The following is a 16,706-nucleotide window of genomic DNA, read 5'->3' on the forward strand; positions in this document are numbered from 1 at the left end:
GCCTGGAAGTGAAGAATCAGGACGATTACTTTATACCTTTGGCTCTAATTTAAATTTCAGTACAGCCTACCCTTGAATGACATAGGTTTGAACTATGGCAGGTCCACTTAAGTGCAGATTATTTTTTGATACAGTGCAGTACTGTAAATGTATTTTTTCTCATGATTTTCTTAAAAATTTCTTTTCTCTGGTTTAGGTTATTGTTAGGATATAGCATATAATACATATAACATGCAAAGTATGTGTAATTGACTATGTTATTGGAAAGACTTCTGGTCAATCTTAGGCTACTGGTAGCTAAATTTTGGGGCTGTCTAAAGTTACATGTAGATTTTTTTACTGAACCCCTAACTCCCGGGTTGCTCAAGGGTCAACTGTAATTGGCAATTGCAATTTGAAGTTAGAAATTAAGGATAAGACCCCTAAAAATAAATACATTGCTCAAATGTGTCCATTTCTTTATAAGTTACTCTATCTGGCCCATAGGAAGTAATCAATACATGTTTTAATTCATTTATTTCCTTTTACTAAACATGTATTGACTGGCCATCATGAGCCAGAAAGTGAGCTTAGTGTTCAGATTTAGTAATAAGCTCTTTGTCAGCATTGGGAAAAGGTATTATTGATATTCATTTGGATAAATGTTACTGGGATAAGTTATACAAAGAGATATATGTGGTTCTATGAAAACATAAGGGGCAGGGGATTTAACCGATCATTTTTTTAAAAAAAATTTTTAACGTTTATTTATTTTTGAGACAGAGAGAGACAGAGCATGAACGGGGGAGGGTCAGAGAGAGGGAGACACAGAATCTGAAACGGGCTCCAGGCTCTGAGCTGTCAGCACAGAGCCCGACGCGGGGCTCGAACTCACAGCCGGCGAGATCATGACCTGAGCCGAAGTCGGCTGCTTAACCGACTGAGCCACCCAGGCGCCCCTAACTGATCATTTTTAAGACAGGGTTCCCTGAAACATGTAGTTATCTGATATTTGAAACAAGAGTAGGAAATCCCTAGGGGCTGGGATGTGCTATGGCAGAATATGAGGTAACAGAGGACACAGTGGAATATGCAGAAGACAGAACGTGTTATAGGGAAGGGAGCATAGAATATTTATGGAATTGAAGAAAAAGGGGGTGGGTAATAGGACCTGGAATTGGATTGGGAAGGTGGTTATAGTCCAGATGAGTCAGACATATACAGACCATCGCACATCTGAGTCTTTTATCTCAAAGGATTAGAAAGTCATGAAAGTGTTTCAATTATGTTGGTGGTGTTCCGGGGAGGATATGAGATTTAACTTTAGAAACCATCATTTGTCTACAGAGTATACAAAAGACTAGAAAGGGGTCAGAATTGATATAAGACAAGCAAGAGGAAGCAGTAGCTTTTGGGACCGTGGCTCCTCTGAAGCTAAAGGGAAAACCAGATAGGAGAGATGACTGGGAGGTAAAATTCACAGTATTTGACGTTGGTTTGGTTGTTTAAATACACAAAATATAGAAACAATATAGTGCAAAAAATTATGAATATACCAAAACTGCTACTCCTGTACTGGATCACACAAAGTAAGTCTAATATTTATACAATACTTATTAATTTAGCTACATATATTAACTCACACACTCCTCATAAAAATGCTAAGAGAAAAACCTTATTGTGCCCATTTTATAGATGATTACAAAGGCACTGAAAGGTTAAGTGAGTCATCCAATGTCTGAGAGCTAATAAAGGGTAAAAGCCTAGCTGGTAATTGACAGAGCTGATTCAAATAAGGAAGCAAGTTTCCAGGTTGAATGGTTGTGGTCTGCATTGCATTCCCTTTATAGCTGTTTCACACCTTGGCTCTGCCTGCCTGCCTTCCTGCCTTCCTGCCTTCCTGGCTTCATAAATACTGAGAATATTTTCTATGTCAAGCAATTTACTCAGTCCTCTGGCTACGAGAACTAATATGTGTCATTCAGTATTCTAGTTGTTATCTGAATGAGCCAAAGATGGCTTCTGTATATTGGCCCTATGTTTACTCTTCATAGCAGGCTGGGACCTGCTCATTCAAAAGCCTGCTGGTGCCAAACTCAAATTTTTATATATCCAATTATTTTAAAAATAGCCCAAAGAAGCGGGTTTTTAGCTTTCAGAGCCTGCCAGCTTTGCATACCCTGAGAATCCTCAGCCCACACCTGCTGGCCATTGATAAGGTAGAAACTTATAAGACACGAAGCTGCTGCTGCCGTTCAGGGTTCTCTGACCCAAAGGCTCCCTACCAAGCTACTGAGTGACATCAGCTGGACACAAAAGCCCCTTTCCAATCCTTTTCTCCCTTGCCATCCTCTCCTTCTTGGTGGTGGTCTCCAGAACTGTAGCCTCTGTGGGGTTTCACGGAGGACTCCTTCCACCCAGCCCCGAATCATGCAAACCTGTCAAAGTGTCACCCAAATCAAGTTCATTGTGTGCTGTTGTTGATGGTGGGCATATCTTTTCCCTTCAATAGCCCCCATACAATTGGCAAACAATCCTGAATGGCCTTGCATTGTTGGGGCTCAGAATTTGGAACACCCCACTGTTGCTTTGGAGTGGCATCTTGTTGCACGGCACTCCGTGCTTTTGTGATCTCCTGGTGTGCCTCATTAGCCAGGTCGAGAGAGCACGCACCAGCGTTTGAGTGAACCTATGCCATTAGAAGTTGTCTTTGGGATCAGAAGTGCCAGCTGCCCAGGGAAGGCGGTGAGCATGCATGCTTGGGTGACCGTTAGGAGATACTGGACGTTTTAAGGCTTGTGGGCCTGAAAAGAAAAGGAAGAAAAGAGCAGACCTCTATACTGAGGGTGGGCTGCCCATCCACCAGAATGGCTATAGCAGGTGAGGTTCTCTGTGGCTAGCTGATGATTTGGGATACTCTGGGCCAAGAGGACATCTTCCTCTCTGGGGACCCTTTATCAGAAAAATGAGTCGATAAGGCAGAGGTACCAGGCCAAGGCTGGTCTCCTAAGCCCAGCTTGCAGGGAGACACCTTGGTAAAGAGCTGGTTTGCCTCTGCAGCGCTCACACTGGGATTGGTTGTTGTGGATGGTGTCATTCTGTCCCATTCCTGGAGTGATATCCAGAACCCAATCCTTGGGCTGTATTGTTAAGGCATTAATTGAAGTGGCTAAAGGCAAGGAGGTTTATATTCCTGCACCTCTCAGGACTCGTAAGGTGGTGGATGTCATACTGAACAGGTGCTTCAGAGGAGCTGCACAATGGGTCCTGCTTGCAGCTGCTTCTCACCAGGTGAACCCTGGGGGAGACCCAGGTGCTTAGACTGGGAGGGATAAGGGGGGAGAGACCCTAGTGGAGGACCCTCGGGAAGAGAACTGGTGCCCTCTAGTGGGCAAGTCGCACAATACTACCATGATAGTCGTGAGGACAACTAACTCCTCTTTGCTAGTAACCACCTACAAATAAAAACAGAAAATGCAAAAGGGAAGGGTCAGAAAGAAAAGACCAATTTTCATTTGGAGCAGAAAAAGTATCCCCTCTTTCACTCTGAGGCCTAGCTTCTGTTTTAAGGACTGAACCCGAGGAGAAGCGGCAAGATGGCGGCTTAGGAGGACGCTGGGCTCACCGCGCATCCTGCTGATCACTTAGATTCCACCTACACCTGCCTAAATAACCCAGAAAACCGCCAGAGGATTAGCAGAACGGAGTCGCTGGAGCCAAACGCAGACGAGAGGCCCACGGAAGAGGGTAGGAAGGGCGGCGAGGTGGTGTGCGCTCCACGGACTGGCGGGAGGGAGCCGGGGCGGAGGGGCGGCTCGCCGGCCAAGCAGAGCCCCCGAGTCTGGCTGGCAAAAGGGGAGGGGCCTGACGGACTGTGTTCCCACAACAAGCGCGACTTAGCGTCTGGGAGGTCATAAGTTAACAGCTCTGCTCGGAAAGCGGGAAGGCTGGAGGACAAAGGGAGGGAGAGCTGCTGAGCCCCCTGACAACAGAGCTCAGTTTGGTGGGGAACAAAAGCGCTCGCCAGCGCCACCTCCCCCGCCCATCCCCCAGCCAAAATCCCAAAGAGAACCAGTTCCTGCCAGGGAACTTGCTCCCTCCCCGCAAACACCCAACTCTGTGCTTCTGTGGAGCCAAACCTCCGGCAGCGGATCTGACTCCTTCCCACTGCCACAGGGCCCCTCCTGAAGTGGATCACCTAAGGAGAAGCGATCTAAGCCTGCCCCTCCTGCCCCTGTGCACCTTGCCTACCCACCCCAGCTAATACGCCAGATCCCCAGCATCACAAGCCTGGCAGTGTGCAAGTAGCCCAGACGGGCCACACCACCCCACAGTGAATCCCACCCCTAGGAGAGGGGAAGAGAAGGCACACACCAGTCTGACTGTGGCCCCAGCAGTGGGCTGGGGGCAGACATCAGGTCTGACTGCGGCCCCGCCCACCGACTCCAGTTATACACCACAGCACAGGGGAAGTGCCCTGCAGGTCCTCACCACGCCAGGGACTATCCAAAATGACCAAGCGGAAGAATTCCCCTCAGAAGAATCTCCAGGAAATAACAACAGCTAATGAGCTGATCAAAAAGGATTTAAATAATATAACAGAAAGTGAATTTAGAATAATAGTCATAAAATTAATCGCTGGGCTTGAAAACAGTATACAGGACAGCAGAGAATCTCTTGCTACAGAGATCAAGGGACTAAGGAACAGTCACGAGGAGCTGAAAAACGCTTTAAACGAAATGCATAACAAAATGGAAACCACCACAGCTCGGCTTGAAGAGGCAGAGGAGAGAATAGGTGAACTAGAAGATAAAGTTATGGAAAAAGAGGAAGCTGAGAAAAAGAGAGATAAAAAAATCCAGGAGTATGAGGGGAAAATTAGAGAACTAAGTGATACACTAAAAAGAAATAATATACGCATAATTGGTATCCCAGAGGAGGAAGATAGAGGGAAAGGTGCTGAAGGGGTACTTGAAGAAATCATAGCTGAGAACTTCCCTGAACTGGGGAAGTAAAAAGGCATTGAAATCCAAGAGGCACAGAGAACTCCCTTCAGACGTAACTTGAATCGATCTTCTGCACGACATATCATAGTGAAACTGGCAAAATGCAAGGATAAAGAGAAAATTCTGAAAGCAGCAAGGGGTAAACGTGCCCTCACATATAAAGGGAGACCTATAAGACTCGTGACTGATCTCTCTTTTGAAACTTGGCAGGCCAGAAAGAATTGGCACGAGATTTTCAGGGTGCTAGACAGAAAAAATATGCAGCCGAGAATCCTTTATCCAGCAAGTCTGTCATTTAGAATAGAAGGAGAGATAAAGGTCTTCCCAAACAAACAAAAACTGAAGGAATTTGTCACCACTAAACCAGCCCTACAAGAGATCCTAAGGGGGACTCTGTGAGACAAAGTCCCAGAGACATCACTACAAGATAAAACATACAGACATCACAATGACTCTAAACCCGTATCTTTCTATAATAACACTGAATGTAAATGGATTAAATGCGCCAACCAAAAGACATAGGGTATCAGAATGGATAAAAAAACAAGACCCATCTATTTGCTGTCTACAAGAGACTCATTTTAGACCTGAGGACACCTTTAGATTGAGAGTGAGGGGATGGAGAACTATTTATCATGCTACTGGAAGCCAAAAGAAAGCTGGAGTAGCCATACTTATATCAGACAAACTAGATTTTAAATTAAAGGCTGTAACAAGAGATGAAGAAGGGCATTATATAATAGTTACAGGGTCTATCCATCAGGAAGAGCTAACAATTATAAATGTCTATCCGCCGAATACCGGAGCCCCCAAATATATAAAACAATTACCCATAAACATAAGCAACCTTATTGATAAGAATGTGGTAATTGCAGGGGACTTTAACACCCCACTTACAGAAATGGACAGATCATCTAGACACACAGTCAATAAAGAAACAAGGGCCCTGAATGAGACATTGGATCAGATGGACTTGACAGATATATTTAGAACTCTGCATCCCAAAGCAACAGAATATACTTTCTTCTCGAGTGCACATGGAACATTCTCCAAGATAGATCATATACTGGGTCACAAAACAGCCCTTCATAAGTTTACAAGAATTGAAATTATACCATGCATACTTTCAGACCACAATGCTATGAAGCTTGAAATCAACCACAGAAAAAAGTCTGGAAAACCTCCAAAAGCATGGAGGTTAAAGAACACCCTACTAACGAATGAGTGGGTCAACCAGGCAAGTAGAGAAGAAATTAAAAAATATATGGAAACAAACGAAAATGAAAATACAACAATCCAAACGCTTTGGGACGCAGCGAAGGCAGTCCTGAGAGGAAAATACATTGCAATCCAGGCCTATCTCAAGAAACAAGAAAAATCCCAAATACAACATCTAACAGCACACCTAAAGGAACTAGAAGCAGAACAGCAAAGGCAGCCTAAACCCAGCAGAAGAAGAGAAATAATAAAGATCAGAGCAGAAATAAACAATATAGAATCTAAAAAAACTGTAGAGCAGATCAACAAAACCAAGAGTTGGTTTTTTGAAAAAATAAACAAAATTGACAAACCTCTAGCCAGGCTTCTCAAAAAGAAAAGGGAGATGACCCAAATAGATAAAATCATGAATGAAAATGGAAGTATTACAACCAATCCCTCAGAGATACAAACAATTATCAGGGAATACTATGAAAAATTATATGCCAACAAATTGGACAACCTGGAAGAAATGGACAAATTCCTGAACACCCACACTCTTCCAAAACTCAATCAGGAGGAAATAGAAAGCTTAAACAGACCCATAACCAGCGAAGAAATGGAATTGGTTATCCAAAATCTCCCAACAAATAAGAGTCCAGGACCAGATGGCTTCCCAGGGGAGTTCTACCAGACGTTTAAAGCAGAGATAATACCTATCCTTCTCAAGCTATTCCAAGAAATAGAAAGGGAAGGAAAACTTCCAGACTCATTCCATGAAGCCAGTATTACTTTGATTCCTAAACCAGACAGAGACCCAGTAAAAAAAGAGAACTACAGGCCATTATCCCTGATGAATATGGATGCAAAAATTCTCAATAAGATACTAGCAAATCGAATTCAACGGCATATAAAAAGAATGATTCACCATGATCAAGTGGGATTCATTCCTGGGATGCAGGGCTGGTTCAACATTCACAAATCAATCAACGTGATACATCACATTAACAAAAAAAAAAGAGAAGAACCATATGATCCTGTCAATCGATGCAGAAAAGGCCTTTGACAAAATCCAGCACCCTTTCTTAATAAAAACCCTTGAGAAAGTCGGGATAGAAGGAACATACTTAAAGATCATAAAAGCCATTTATGAAAAGCCCACAGCTAACATCATCCTCAATGGGGAAAAACTGAGAGCTTTTCCCCTGAGATCAGGAACACGACAGGGATGCCCACTCTCACCGCTGCTGTTTAACATAGTGCTGGAAGTTCTAGCATCAGCAATCAGACAACAAAAGGAAATCAAAGGCATCAAAATTGGCAAAGATGAAGTCAAGCTTTCGCTTTTTGCAGATGACATGATATTATACATGGAAAATCCGATAGACTCCACCAAAAGTCTGCTAGAACTGATACAGGAATTCAGCAAAGTTGCAGGATACAAAATCAATGTACAGAAATCAGTTGCATTCTTAGACACTAACAATGAAGCAACAGAAAGACAAAGAAAGAAACTGATCCCATTGACAATTGCACCAAGAAGCATAAAATACCTAGGAATAAATCTAACCAAAGATGTAAAGGATCAGTATGCTGAAAACTATAGAAAGCTTATGAAGGAAATTGAAGAAGATTTAAAGAAATGGAAAGACATTCCCTGCTCATGGATTGGAAAAATAAATATTGTCAAAATGTCAATACTACCCAAAGCTATCTACACATTCAATGCAATCCCAATCAAAATTGCACCAGCATTCTTCTCGAAACTACAACAAGCAATCCTAAAATTCATATGGAACCACAAAAGGCCCCGAATACCCAAAGGAATTTTGAAGAAGAAGACCAAAGCAGGAGGCATCACAATCCCAGACTTTAGCCTCTACTACAAAGCTGTCATCGTCAAGACAGCATGGTATTGGCACAAAAACAGACACATAGACCAATGGAATAGAATAGAAACCCCAGAACTAGACCCACAAACGTATGGCCAACTCATCTTTGACAAAGCAGGAAAGAACATCCAATGGAAAAAAGACAGCCTCTTTAACAAATGGTGCTGGGAGAACTGGACAGCAACATGCAGAAGGTTGAAACTAGACCACTTTCTCACACCATTCACAAAAATAAACTCAAAATGGATAAAGGACCTAAATGTGAGACAGGAAACCATCAAAACCTTAGAGGAGAAAGCAGGAAAAGACCTCTCTGACCTCAGCCGTAGCAATCTCTTACTCGACGCATCCCCAAAGGCAAGGGAATTAAAAGCAAAAGTGAATTACTGGGACCTTATGAAGATAAAAAGCTTCTGCACAGCAAAGGAAACAACCAACAAAACTAAAAGGCAACCAACGGAATGGGAAAAGATATTCGCAAATGACATTTCAGACAAAGGGCTACTATCCAAAATCTATAAAGAGCTCACCAAACTCCACACCTGAAAAATAAATAACCCAGTGAAGAAATGGGCAGAAAACATGAATAGACACTTCTCTAAAGAAGACATCCGGATGGCCAACAGGCACATGAAAAGATGTTCAGCTTCGCTCCTTATCAGGGAAATACAAATCAAAACCACACTCAGGTATCATCTCACGCCAGTCAGAGTGGCCAAAATGAACAAATCAGGAGACTATAGATGCTGGAGAGGATGTGGAGAAACCGGAACCCTCTTGCACTGTTGGTGGGAATGCAAATTGGTGCAGCCGCTCTGGAAAGCAGTGTGGAGGTTCCTCCGAAAATTAAAAATAGACCTACCCTATGACCCAGCAATAGCACTGCTAGGAATTTATCCAAGGGATACAGGAGTACTGATGCATAGGGCCACTTGTACCCCAATGTTCATAGCAGCACTCTCAACAATAGCCAAATTATGGAAAGAGCCTAAATGTCCATCAACTGATGAATGGATAAAGAAATTGTGGTTTATATACACAATGGAATATTACGTGGCAATGAGAAAAAATGAAATATGGCCTTTTGTAGCAACGTGGATGGAACTGGAGAGTGTGATGCTAAGTGAAATAAGCCATACAGAGAAAGACAGATACCATATGATTTCACTCTTATGTGGATCCTGAGAAACTTAACAGGAACCCATGGGGGAGGGGAAGGAAAAAAAAAAAAAGAGGTTAGAGTGGGAGAGAGCCAAAGCATAAGAGACTGTTAAAAACTGAGAACAAACTGAGGGTTGATGGGGGGGGGGAGGGGGGAGAGGGTGGGTGATGTGTATTGAGGAGGGCACCTTTTGGGATGAGCACTGGGTGTTGTATGGAAACCAATTTGTCATTAAATTTCATATAAAAAAATAAATGTTTACTTAGATAAATATCACAAAAACAACAACAACAACAACAACAACAAAAAGACTGAACCCAGGAAACAAATATAAAAGGGTCTGCCTGCCTATGTAGAGTGTATCTGACAGGAAGCAAACTTTACACACCAGGGGCTGAAATTAAACTATTGGCTGTCTTAGTGAAGATGAAAAAAATGGTGAACCTACTGAAGGATCTCCATAATTAGTCTGAAAGATGGGAATGAACACCCAAACACCAAAGGAGGCTTTGGACCTCAGTACACATATACCTTGTGTTAATGTGGGCTTTTTATGCCTTGGAGGGCTCCCGACCCTGCATTAGGCCTCATGAAGGCCCAGGCCAACTGTCAGTGGAGAGCATTAGACAAGGCCAGAGATCCCCTCCGTCAGCTATTGGAGTTGAGCTTATCAGGCAACAGACACTGTGTTCGGCATGATGATTTACCAGTCTGGAGGAAGCTGAATTGAGTCCTGGTCCATCCAGTTGTTTCTCAGGGCAGCTCCTGACAAATGTAAGTCCTTTTTTTCCTGGCAGTTATGGCTAATGCTAAAGCCATTCAAAGGCCACAGCTGCCCTGGTTTAATGGAAACTCATGAAAGACAAACTCCAAATGAAGTGTTGCCTGTTAACGACAAACAGGACCTCATCTGGCCTAAATCAACAGGGAGAACGTGCTCCCATCACAGGCCAAACAAACCACCTCAAATCATTTATGCACGAACTCTAAAATAACAAGAGCGGTTATATTAGACCCTAAGGTCATGGGGGTCCCAAATTGAATGATCTCTGGTAAATCGGTGGAACAATTACCATTCTTAATGTGGTTGGATTATAGTCGGTGTCAGAGGTCTGCTTGGGAGGCAACCCTCCTCCCATTGTTGCCACCCTCCTTAGCCAGTGGCAGGAACCAGCCCCCAAAGAGGGATCCAGCTGGCTCTTCCTTGCAGACAATCTCTTTTTTACCGCACTAACTGTAGTTTGTACCCCCAAAATAAGTGACACTGGCTGGTTCTATTGGACACTGGTACCCAGATATTGCCAATCCCAGAAAGCCTTTATGCTTTAATGGGATCCAGCTCCTCCCTGCCCCCACCCCAGATCCAAGAGGTGCTGGCTTCTTGAGAAGACTAAAAGGATAATTACTCATTTGATTATTAAAATTGGACCAAGTTTGCTAAAAGGATGCTTCTGTCCTTGTTGTTCCCCACTGCCTCCCTCTGCCCCAGACTGTCCATTTTCTCATTATTGGAATGGACCTCCTCAGTCCTCAGGTAACTGATGAAATAAGCCTAAAGCTTTCATACTGCTGGTGAGTTCTGGTTGGTAGGAACCTGTAAGCTTTCCCTTGCTGGTGTGGGTGACAGACATGCCATGGTATCACTGAGGCAAAGCACTGAAGGCTTACGATGTCTTAGCTCAGTTATAGAAGAGGTACTGAGGGGGCGCCTGGGTGGCTCAGTCAGTTAAGCATCCGACTTCGGCTCAGGTCATGATCTCGCCATTCCCGAGTTCGAGCCTTGTGTCGGACTCTGTGCTGACAGCTCAGAACCTGGATCCTGCCTCGGATTCTATGTCTCCCTCTCTCTCTCCATCCCTCCCCCACTCATGCTCTGTCTCACTCTGTCTCAAAAATAAATAAACAGTTAAAAAATAATAAAGAGGCCTCTTCCCCCAGTCACTTGATCCTACCACCCCTCCAAAAAAAAAAGAAGGGCTACTGATTCCTACCAGACCAGTTCATCTTTCAGTTCTCTCGTCTGGCCTGTGCTTAATGCCAACTACTAATGAGTGGAGGCTAATAATAGGTCATAAGGAATTAAACAAGGCTGTTCCCTCTCCCAAGTATAGTTACTTCAATGGATGATGGATGACATTCAAAATAACATGAATAAATGGTTAGGCATTGTATACTTGGCTAATGTGTTCTGAGATTAACTTTGAGGAGCTGTGACTGTTTACTTTGGGTAGCCAGAGTAGCAATTATTGTAAAGCCTGCTGCCATTGACTGTTAGGTAACACTTGACTTTTTTTTTTTTTTTTTTTTGATATACATACTATGTTGTATACATTGCCTTCCTTGTATAGAGTAATTGGCAGCCAGGGAGGAGATACATGGTAAAGTTCCCTTGGACACTTGGCTAGTGCAATTTCTTTCCTCTTCAATAAATGGGGTTTCCACTGGAGAAGGAGAGAGATTATTACAATTAATAGAAAAAAAGGCCAATAGTTTTAAGGGTGTACATTGTTGGTAGGAGTTATATTTATCATCATCCCAGGGGTTAGTAAGAGCTATAATTTTATCTCTGTAATGCTGTAGACTCTGCTGGTATTGGTTCTGAATTATAGCATCTTTGATTTGATTACACCAATCAAGAGCATCACGCTATTAGCTGAATGCAATCTCTGAGTGTTCTCTCAATGAGACTTGATAGGTTGTAGCCCATCACTCTGTTTATTTTATGGCACCAGTTAATAACAGGGTGTTTTCTTTTGCTAATTTGAAGTTAAACTTGGCCCATAGAGGCATCTTAGAGGGCATCTCTGAGTCACAAGAGATATTTAAAGTCTGGCTTAGCTGGAATCGGTGTTGTTAGTAGAAGTAGGATAGAAGAAGGAGTCCTAACCTAGGTGTTAATGTCTGTGGTCATGTTAGTATGTTTGATTGACTTGAATCGTCAACAGCATGGTTCCCATTGTTCTCAATCAGATTCGTGTTCCCTGTGGTGTGCACGTGGCACGTTGCTTCCAGACATATCTTGTCAGCACAGAGGTAAATTGCCAAGGTTAGACAATATACCAATGGGTGTGTAGGTGACACTGGCAAAGGTAGGAACTTCTCAGGAAAGGAAGGGGCACAGCAACACTGTAGAAGTTAAAGTTGGAGGTCATCTGCAGTCAGCAGTAGGGGATATGATCTTACTTTGAGTATAGCCCAGATGGGGCTCCCCAGTCTGAGAGCGATTATTTCTACCTCTTGGTATTGGGAGCAGGTCCAAATTTGTCCCACAGTGCCTAGAGTGGAACAAAATAAGTGGGGGACAGGTGGGGAGTGTTTATTTCTTCAGATAGTGGTGGGTGGTTTACTTAGCTTATGCTGCATCATGAGAGGACACAGGTTGAAGATGGTCCCAGAGTTAGTGTCCACAGTAAGGTCCTTTGCAGGATCAAGTGTAAAGGTAGCTAGGCTCTAAATTTTCTAAGAGGGATGAGGAAAAAGTAAAAGTATGAGGTGGATCTACTTTGGTTGAAGTCAGCAATGTCAGGGCTTCTGGGAAAACTGGTTTGCATTTACCTGTGTAAACTGTTAATTGTGGTTGTGTTTGATGTGGAGATATATATATGTATATATATGTATATATATACATATATATACATATATATATATGTATATATATATATATATTCTCTAAGTTCTCTCAACAGCTTTTGTTAGAAGTCCATATGTCTTTCTATCATATCTACTGCTATAGGATGATATGATAGGTAAAAAACTCAATGTTCATTTGTAAGAAACAATGTTCAAACTACCTAGAGAACCTGAGAAGTTTATCCCACATCCATGGCCCATGGGAACACGTTGATGGCATTTATTATTCACCCAGAGACTCTGCTGTGTTGCTATGTGACAGCACTTGGACATGTATATCTCCTCTCTAGTCCCCTCCCTGGGAGTTTCCTTTCCCTCTGCCCCCTGTGTCATAGTCCCATAGTGTCAGGTAATGTGGTGTCATAGGGGTAGTGTGTTTGGTATTATTGCTAATATCATCAAATTTTGGCCTATTTAAGACACATATATCTAATGTTTCAGAGCCATTAATATTAATAAATAATAGATAAAGATACCTTCTCCTCAGGATAGTTATTTGAACATGAGCGATGGAGTCTGTAATATGGATCAGGAGCTGTCTGGCACACATTAGGTGCTCAATAAATGTTGGCGTTCTCAACTTTTTGTAAATGCTCGAAGATAGAGTCTGTGCTTGTTTCATATTTGTATCCATCATAGCTAAAATGTCATTTGGCAGTAATTCAGTAAATGTCACCTGAATTACACTTTCAATCAAAATAATCAGGATTGGGAACAGTTGCAGAAAAAAACAATCCCAAAAAGTATAGGGAAAACAATACCCAGAATAGGTAAGAGTAGCAACAAGTAATGTCAAGTGTATTTTAGAGCAAAGACCATTTACAAAAGCTACTTTTACTCTTTTAGTTTGGCTAATTAGGATACTAGAAATTAGATTTTCATTGAAATCATGCTTTTCATTATAATGTATTATTTGTTTGTTTGTTAGAAGTTTAATAAAGCTCTACTATTAAAAAGAGTATGTGAGAAAGAAAAATTGTGCTGCTAGAATTGAAAAACTGAAAGTTGATTCTTCAATTTCAAGTAATAAATTAAGAAGAGTTAAAAGGAAACAATCAGAGTAAATTCAACATTAGGGGATTATATAGTCCTACACTATTTATCTTTATTTTTTTATGTTTGTTTATTTTTAAGAGACAGAGAGAGTGTGCACAGGCAGAGGAAGGGCAGAGAGACAGGGGGAGACACAGAATCCAAAGCAAGCTCTAGGCTCTAAGCTGTCAGCACAGAGCCCGATATGGGGCTCGAACTCATGAACCATGAGATCATGACCTGAGCTGAAATCGGCGCTTAACTGACTGAGCCACCCAGGTGCCCCTACACTATTTATCTTTAAATAAATTACTTCTTAAGAAATTATCCAATGCCATCACTTTTTTTTTGAGAGAATAGAAAATATCATAGCAACAGATAATAAGATTAAAAATTTTTTTTCTTGTTTTGAGAGACAGAGAGAGAGAGAGAGAGAGCAAGGGAGGGGCAGAGAGAGAGAGAGCAAGAGAGAGAATCTCAAGAAGGCTCTCCTCTGTCACATAGAACCCAACACGGGGGTCTATCTCACAAACATGAGCTGAAATCAAGAGTCCACCGCTTAACTGAATGAGCCACTCAGGCATCCTGAGATAATAAGATTTTTAATTTCCTTATTTCTATGTGTTTCTGCTACAGATGATGAATCAATTTAACATCAGGTTTAAGACTGACTTTTGACTTTCTGTCTGCAGGACACTAGCGATTTGTTATGTGATATAAAGAAAATATACTAAAAACCATCTCTTCAGGAAAGGGATTCTAACAGAGTACCCAGAACAGAGCCTACTTCTAAATGACATTCATAATATTTTTGAAATTGAACTGTTCATTTGCAATCTTAGCTGTGCAGTTTTGATTAACGAAATAGAAAAACACTGAGAAAATTCTCAGCTAAATAAAATGTCTGAATTGAATAATTGTACTAATTGAGAGAAAAAGAAATGACCCATATTATGCTTTTGCTATAATAGCACACAAGTGCACAAAAAAGCAACTATTCAATTTGGTTAACAAAGATTTTATGTTGTTTATTTGGCTATGAATAAAGTTGAAACCTTGTATGTCATTATCTGTGCAAAAGATAATATGGAACAAACCTTAATTTTTTAAAGGAAATATAAAATTAATGATGCATTTTGACATGGGGATATGTATTATTACAGTTATCTCTATTCCCCAAATCCTGTTTACTAAAGGCCCTTTTTAAAGATACTAAAATATATACAATTACATTAATGTGAATATAATGTTTGGAACTTATGGGAAATTGATATTTGCTAGTGAGAACATCATGTTGATATAAAATCCATCAGAATATATACTAATTTCATTTCTGTTATAACTATGGTACATATTATGTACTTGAAACATCTAGGTTTGGATATGAATTTGGGTTTATATATCAATGTAGATGTAGATACAAAGACTGATTTATTTACTCACAGATTATATTGATGTTTCTGACTTTTTAACCCAACAATAAAAGTCTCACCATCAAGTTGAGATGCAGGAGTAATGGAAGGATACATTGTAATGTCAACTAAAGGATAATTATCTGTGACTATTATTTGATTAATAATAATGACATTATCTACATAATACTTTTAAAAATAATTATACTTGTAGGGGAGCAAAATTTGCTACCCCAAATTGTGTTTCTTTGTTATGTGGATTATTTTTGGCTAATTGTTTTTAAGAAACAGAAGACTCAAGACATTTTTCTTTTTTACTTCCTTATAAGTGTTCAAAAACTTTTAGATAGAGGGCCTGTTTTGGGAAGGGAGCTGTCACTCTAGATAACTGCAGTACAATATAATCCAGGTGTGGTGGACTGGAAGAAAACTAGCAAAGACTGTTGAAATTCTTCTCTGTGTCCCATTGTTTCTGTATGGCCCGGCAAACCTTTGTTTACCAAACATCTACTCTTTCCTTTCTTCCTGTGAATAGCCTTCCTTCTCTTTTAAGCTCAATACTCCTACCCACTTCTCATCCAGAATGACACATATACCTCATTTTGCCTGACTGTCTTTGGTATACTTCATGTTTATGTGGATTCCCCATACATATGTAATTATAATTTTTTAACATTTATTTTTGAGAGAGAGAGAGAGAGAGAGAGAGAGCGAGGGAAGGGCAGAGAGAGAAGGAGACAGAATCCTAAGCAGGCTCCAGGTTCCAGGTTCCAGGCTCCAGGCTCGGAGTTGTTAGCACATAACCAGACGCAGGGCTCGAACTCAGGAACTGTGAGATCATAATCTGAGCCAAAGTCGGATGCTTAACCAACTGAGCCACCCAGGCCCCCCTTCCCAACATGGTATAGTATAGTATACCATAGTTTACGTGGTAGAGAAGTTAATCCATTAACAATTTTTCTCTTCCCTGATTTTCTTCCCTCATGACTTCCTTAGGAACTGAAACCATATTTAGAGTGAAATTTGACTGGTAGCTAATACTTCTAGGTAAGGAATTTAAACAAGAAGTCATTATTGAAACTATGGTAAAGAAAAGGTGAGGGCATCAATCTAGAACTATAACTATGATTTCAGAATCCCTTTCCCTACCAAAAGGGAAAAAACAAAAAGAATTTTTCATATATATAATCATAAGAAATGTGTGATTAAAAAATAAATATCTCCTTATGATTTATATATAGTATTGTTAGAACATTACTTAGAACCTCAATCTGGGAAGCCTGGGTGGCTCAGTTGGTTAAGCATCTGACTTTGGCTCAGATCATGATCTCATGGTTTGTGAGTTCCAGCCTCGCATCGGGCTCTGTGCTGACAGCTCAGAGCCTGGAGCCTGCTT

General features: G+C 41.3%; 1 long non-coding RNA gene across 2 annotated transcripts in view; it reads left to right on the plus strand.

Annotated features, from left to right (window-relative positions):
• The first annotated feature begins 1,956 nt into the window (after positions 1-1,956).
• Positions 1,957-16,706, plus strand: part of LOC123382792 — an 88,302-nt gene continuing 73,552 nt past the window's right edge. For both annotated transcript variants that reach the window (XR_006591756.1, XR_006591757.1), the window contains exon 1: positions 1,957-2,859. This is a non-coding gene — a long non-coding RNA (uncharacterized LOC123382792). The remainder of the gene's footprint in view (positions 2,860-16,706) is intronic.

Source organism: Felis catus, chromosome F1 (assembly GCF_018350175.1).
Source record: "Felis catus isolate Fca126 chromosome F1, F.catus_Fca126_mat1.0, whole genome shotgun sequence".
NCBI lineage: Eukaryota > Metazoa > Chordata > Mammalia > Carnivora > Felidae > Felis > Felis catus.